The sequence below is a fragment of the Magnolia sinica genome, chromosome 8 (assembly GCF_029962835.1).
Source record: "Magnolia sinica isolate HGM2019 chromosome 8, MsV1, whole genome shotgun sequence".
In the NCBI taxonomy this organism is placed as follows: Eukaryota; Viridiplantae; Streptophyta; class Magnoliopsida; order Magnoliales; family Magnoliaceae; genus Magnolia; species Magnolia sinica.
The window spans coordinates 36,148,337-36,155,602 of NC_080580.1; positions in this window are offsets into that span (position 1 = coordinate 36,148,337).

Below are 7,266 nucleotides of genomic sequence, written 5' to 3' on the forward strand. Positions count from 1 at the left end.
AGATGGAAGTTGGATATACCATATTTAATCACAGGAACGTTTAGAGCCTACCTTAGGTTGATGAGGAATCAAATGGTTGGTTGTAAAAGATGGCTGTAGATCATTGTTATAATGCTCGTTGCCAAGTGTTAAGATTTGCTTATCTATTAATAATGATCTCTACGTATGGGAGAGATCCTTTAGATAAGGCCAAGCGACGAAGGTTGTTAGGGAAGAATTCTATTTATACTAGGTTTATATATATATATATATATATATTTGTTAGGTACGTCTATATAAAAACTTACTTTCTGCTAGGCTCTACCATTTTGGTGTCAGTGCCTCATCATCTTTCGGCTGTCTTCTTCTGAAGGATACAACGTCTCAGTAGTTAACAATAACATTGATAACATTTGGAATGATGTCACCGATTTATAGGTTCGGGTCACCGAGCTAAACGAAGCCGTATTGAAGATCCAAGAGACCCTGGCTACAAGGCTATCAATGCCACCACTAGGAGAAGTGCCACTACCTGCTCTTGATTGAGGTGTGCCACTACCTGCTCCTTATCGAGGCCCTCCCAATCGTCTGTTTTCTGTTGCTCATCCCCAATCAGCCCCTGATCAATTTTTGGGTTTTCAAGGGCGTCCAATTCGCCTTGATTTTCCTACTTTCGATGGCACCGATCTTGTCGGGTGGATTTTTCGTGCTTAACAGTTTCAGCTTCTCAATGGCATATATACCTGAGGATCACTTAGCCAATGTGGTTTCGGTCCATTTGACAGGTGAGGCCATACCTTGGTATCGCCCTATGCAGTTACTTCAACACTCCTGAAGATGACCCAGAAGGATCATGAGCTAAGATTCGACAAACAACAACAGTACAGGATTATCTGGCTAAGTTCGAACGCCTGCCTGGCTAATAGGTCCCAAAATTTACCTAAAGCCTCCCTTATTCACTGTTATTTCCGAGCTTAAAGAGGATATCAAACACAACGTCAAGTTCATCAATCCAATCTCACTTAATCATGCCTATGCCATGGCCAGGCGGGAAGTGGAGGCTATTGCTGCAATCGTTACATTTGTTAACTGACGATCACTAATATGAGCACAACCTCTTCATTCCTTTTCACCTCTGCCTCCTCCACCATCCACTAATCACACCCCACCTATACCGTCTTCTAAGCTCCCTCTTCCAACACCCCATTTAACTTCTCAGCCTCTTAATATATCCCCTGGTGTTCGTCAATTAAGCTTGACTGAGCAACATGAACACAGAGAGAAGGGATTGTGCTTCAACTACATTGAAAAGTTCCGATAGGGCACGGTTGCAAACGTCCTCAGCTGCTACTACTAGAAGCCGATGACAATTTTGAACTTGAGCTTGGCTTTGAGGATCAAGATGCTCCACAAATGAAAATTTCTTTGAACACTGTTATTGGTAGTCAAAATTCCAACATAATGCGACTTTATGGACATATTAAGAAATGGCCAGTGACGATTTTGGTTGACGCTGGTGAAATTTCGGTTTGCACCGCACTAGTAGAAGTATGGAATTGTCTTTATAGTCGTAGAGGGGGGTGAATAAGACTTTACAAGTGATTGTACCGAATAAAAACTTCTATTGCTTAACTTAAATAATTTACAAATAACCTTAGCAAGGCAATGTAACTCTAATGGCTTCCAAGCCAGTTAGAGGGTCCAATCACATAAGCAACTTAAGATAAACTAATAAAGCAACTAGCCTATCACGCCCCAAACTCGGAAACCGGGTTCATAAAATTTTCAATCGCCGAATCCGGCACCGACAGCCTCCGTAGTACCCCATTCTCGGCTCTCGGCACTCATATACCAAGTTCCGATCTTGGGATCATATAAGGAGAATTTTTAACATGAATTTGATTTGCAATAAACATAACCCACAAACAACAACCAACAACATCATCACAAATTCACTAAGATCAAAAACTTTGAGTACAATACATAAGGGAAATACAATATCGATAATTAAAAGCTCCAGAAGTTAGCTATACGCTCCAAGCTCAATGCTACTATGACATTCTAGTGTCACCTGCACGCATCAATCGTGCATAAGCTTATAGAAAGCTTAGAGGGTAGTGAAAGTGTGTACGCACGGTAGAAATGCAAGTATGCAATATTAGAGTAATGTGAAAATACTAGTAAGTCCATGAATGCCATCAGTTGTACGAAGGCTATGCGATGCAAGGTGTGAATGTTATCGGCCATATCAAGGCCATGCAATGCAAGATGCAACACAAGCATACCAGTCCTCATCCTAATCCACATATCCATGCAACTTATCACTAGAACATCAAATATTAGTACAGTTCTTACGCTGGATAATCACCAGGGTCTAGTACACTCTACGCCAGCTTGCCGCCCCTATCCAAGCACACAATTGGGTAAGTGGAAGAGACTTCACTATCCACCCGCCAATATTAGGCCCGACTCGTCGATAGCGGACCCATTCCTCAAGTTGGTCAAACTCAACCTAGATATTGTCCTCTCACTCAGGCGGGTAAGGTCACACCCTTTTCCAACCGACTGTAACACTGAGAGACGCGACCTACTGGTATACAACCCTAGTGTGCTCATGTATCCACTCGGTCTCGACGTTGGAGTCATCATCTGGTACCATCGGGTTTAGAAATTTTCACCCAGGGACATCTATGGCACCCCGATGCTAGAACCAAATATTTTCGGTATCCAATCTTGTCGTTCATAATATGCCTATGGAGGCCACATTCTTGATGTCGCTAGGACATACAGTAACCACATCACACAATGCAAGATGCACGAGTCATACAATCCAGTCATGCATCAATCCTGCACATACCGTGTGCTCATGAGGGACAACACTGCCTATCAGGGAGTCCCACAAACAACTTGTAAGAAGGCATATGCAATGGTCAACCTCATCTCATCACAAGCATGCAGATGATGCGTATGGGCATGTATCATGATGCTATGCTGTCACATACTCATAATCGGTATCGATAATCGACATCAATAATTGGCCTATATGCAAGGCGGGGTCCATAGATGAATAGTCGATCTAAACCAAAATATAAATATCAGCCCTCGGCCGTGGATATACTAAATCCAATAGCACGAAGCCATCTGTCTACGGCGATGATGGACCATGCAACATCAATGGGGCCTAATGATTTGGGTTAACCTACTTAGAGCATGATGAGAATAGGCCTAACAAGGCCTAAGGGAAGGTCACGATGTGGACATTTAACTATCATTGCCTATCAATTTGGACATTTAACCAACATTGCTCCCAAGGAGTGGCTCACATAGAGCCTAACATATAGTGGGCCCATGGCCTCATATAAGGGCCCAATACACATCCTATTGGGCTTCACACACAAAGGCCTTATACACATTATAATGGGCCTCATCATATGGGCCATATATACATCACATTGGGCCGCACATTTGGACCACACATACATCATATCGGGCCTCACTCATGGGCCACATACACATCATAATGGGCCACATCATATGAGCCATATATACATCACATTGGGCCTGACTCATGGGCCTCATGCACATCAGATTGGGCCTCACATATGGGCCTCATATATATCATAATGGGTCTTACCATCTGGGCCTCTCATACATTACAATCGGCCACATCTCATGGGCCTCATATACGTCAAATGAGTCACATCATATGAGCCTCATATACATCAAGTGGGCCGCATCACATGGGTCTCAACAATGGGCCTTATATACATCAAGTGGGCCCACTGGTCTAGGTGCACTATCTGCACCATGCATCTATATTTAGAGATCATTTTAGAAGATTATCCAAAAATGAATCATATTAGAAGATCATCTGGACCATACCACAAATAGCAGTGGAGATAATGATTTTCACTGTTAACACATCATAGGCCCACCAAAACATTTATTTTGCAATCTGTTCATAAGGTCACAAATACTTGAACTAAGAGGAAAATAAATTCCATATTGGTCCAAAACTTTTATGACCCCAAAAGGGTTTCAACGGTAGACGTTCAATCCCCACTGTTTTTGGCAGTGTGGTCCACTTGATAAATAGATCTATCTTATTTTTAGTCTCAAGCCTTAAGATGAGCTCACCATTTGGATGGATGGTTTGGATGTAACACATACATCATGGGAGGGCCCGACAGATGGATGGCGCAGACATAAAATACATACGTCAATGGTGGGTCCCACCGTCCAGTCATCTGGACGGTGTGGATAAGACCCATTCATTAGCGGTCGGTCCCATGCATCACATGAGGTGTATCCAAATTTAAGTGGGACCCATAGGACCTTCTGATGTCAATACCTCAGCTATATAGCTGGTGTGAGGTACACCAGCCAATCTGATACTAGTTAGGTGGGTCCCACGTCGGGCCCACCACAAATACATACACACACAAATATATATAATATGGTAACATATATATATATATATATATATATATATATATATATATATATATATATATATATATATATATATATATATATTACAGCGTTTAGGTGGGGTTCCCACACCACCCGTCTAGATGGACGGTGTGGATTTAAAACACTTACATCAAGGTGGGCTACACATGCACGGTGTGGATTAAAACACATGTTTCATGGCAGGCCCCATCGTCCAAGGTCTAGACGGTGGGCAGATGACACATGTTAGCGGGCTCCACCGTCCAGAAAATGTTGGACAGTGTGGATATACAGATTCATCAATGGTGGCCCCCATCGTCCAAGGTCTGGACGGTGTGGATAGGCCCATACATCACAGCTGGCCCCACAGCATAGATGAGACGCATGCATCATTGGTGGCTCCACACGTGTGGGACCCACCAGTGAGGATAAAGCTGACATCTGTTTTCCATTTAAACGGTCCAGCAGCAGTTGCTGTTGGACTTCCAATACCTAGACAATCAGGATCAGGTGGACCCGTGATCTGGCCAAAATGGACGGACGGTGTAGGTATATCACATGCCTCATGATCGGGCCCACTTGCTGATGTCATAGGGCCAACTATACAGCTGATGGGACCCACATAACTTGCTAACGTAAATACAACAGCTATATAGCTGGTGTGAGGTACCCCGACCAATCCACTCCCATTTCAAGTGGGTCCAACGTATGGCCCACTAGAGTTTAAATCAAACTAATATTTGTGTTTTTACTTCACTCATGGCAACGGGAAGGCGCCCAACGGATGGACAGTCCAGATCAAGTGGGCCATAATCCATCACAAAAGAGAGAAAGAAAGAGAGATAGAGAGAGAGATTGACATATTGGAGGGACCCCGCCACTATGTGCCCCTCTTTGTTACAACACAAATATCAAGATGGGTCCCATCACAAGTGGGCCTTACATAAAAAATTAAGATCCTACGATACGATCACCCACCGATTGGCCTTCTTCTTAGTCCCTTGGCTTCCTTAACTCCTATGCTCAACCTTTGATGGTGGATGATGAAGTTTGGATGGTGGAGATGAGAGTTTTTGGGGTAGGGAAGTGGGCCACACCTAGCTTCTCCTTAGGAGGCTTGGACGATTGGTCTCTTGGTTGCTTGGGAGTGAAGAGAGAAAATGAGAGAGAGAGAGAGAGAAGTGATGGGATGAAAAGGTGATGGAGTGATGGCTGAAGGGTGTAAGGAAGGGATGGGTGGAGAGAGAGAGAGTTGACTTTGGGAATGGGAGAGAGATGGGTAGGGTATGGGTTACTTGTACTTATGATAGGATGTTTACTTGATTGATTGATGTGATGGGTTATAGAGACTTTCTTGGGTTTTGCAATGTGTGACATTTCTTCAGAATATACGTAGGCCCACAACTCCTGGCTCTGGTATCGCATTGGCGCACGAGACGTGGCGATGGAACCGCGGTGACGGCGTGGTCGCTAAGATACAAGTTTCGAGTGGAGTCAACATAGATATAAAGGATGCGACTTAAGGTCATGTGCAAATACTGATTACAGGTCGCGGATTGTTGAAATTTGACCAAGAGGATTGCGGAAGCCTACGGAACGGTGCAGTCTAGGATACGGGCCTTACATAGCCTATATCATAGTGAGCTTGTGTGTGGGATGTGCTTCCTATCAATCAAATAACATTTATTCAATCATGTATAGGAATTTAAACATTTAAGCATATTTAAGCATGATTAAATAGACGCGCAAATGACAATCCCAAACATAAGCATGTATAGTGGTTTGGCTACATGCCTACTCCACTCCCATTATCCACACTCATTCCCAAAGTGCACTGGATTTCACTATTGATGGTTTTAAAACAGATTCACCAACAACCTTTACAGTCCTACACTTAGGATACATGTTTAGGCCCACTGGCTGAGGTCCCATACTAGGCACCTACTGTTTAGACCCACTGGCCAAGGTCCCACACTAGGCACCTACTATTTAGGTCCACCGGCCAAGGTCTCACACAAGGCACCTAAGTTTAGGCCCATCGGCCAAGGTCCTACATAAGACACCCACTATTTAGGCCCACCGGCCAAGGTCCCACACTAGGAACCTAAACGAGTTTGTGGATAGCAAACTCTTAGCCTCAATCCTTTACAAGGAAGGAGGCTAACCTTTTGAACTCTTAAAATGACACTTACTTATCGGATTGAGTTCTCTCTTGTAGCTCGTCTTGGGATGCTTGATCTTCGCGCTTTCGTGCTTGAATCAGCTTCCCGATGCTCCCACGATCGCGTCGTTTAGATTTACCTGTTGGCTTAGCTTTACAATTAAAAACCTTGCATATAATATACCTATAAAAGTGACCAAGGTTATGGGAGTTTGTTGAATCTCTAACGAAGGTTATGAGTGAGTTTCCTAAGACATTCAACTGATAGATACACTAGAGTATGATTGAGATTAAGGATATACCCATAGGTTTGGTCTCAATACTCTAGTGAAGGCTTAAGATCACGTTCTTCATAAGTTCGAGATTTGAAGATGATGAATCACAATGAAGGAAGCATGAATCTGATATAGATAGAGTCTAGGTAGGCTAGGATAAGCTTGGGTTGCACTAAGGACTCTTAATAGCCTTAATTCATGCTTTCTACAGGTTCTTACAAGCCATTTTTATAGGCAAAAGCTTCCAACAGATAGAAAACAACTATAAAATGACTAGTTCTCGGTGCTACCGAAGTGATCTTCGGTACCACTGAACTTACTTCCATAGTACCGAATTATCTATCCATAGTACTGAATTAAATTCCCCAAGTTGCTTACTGAAAATAGTATCTTTTGGTG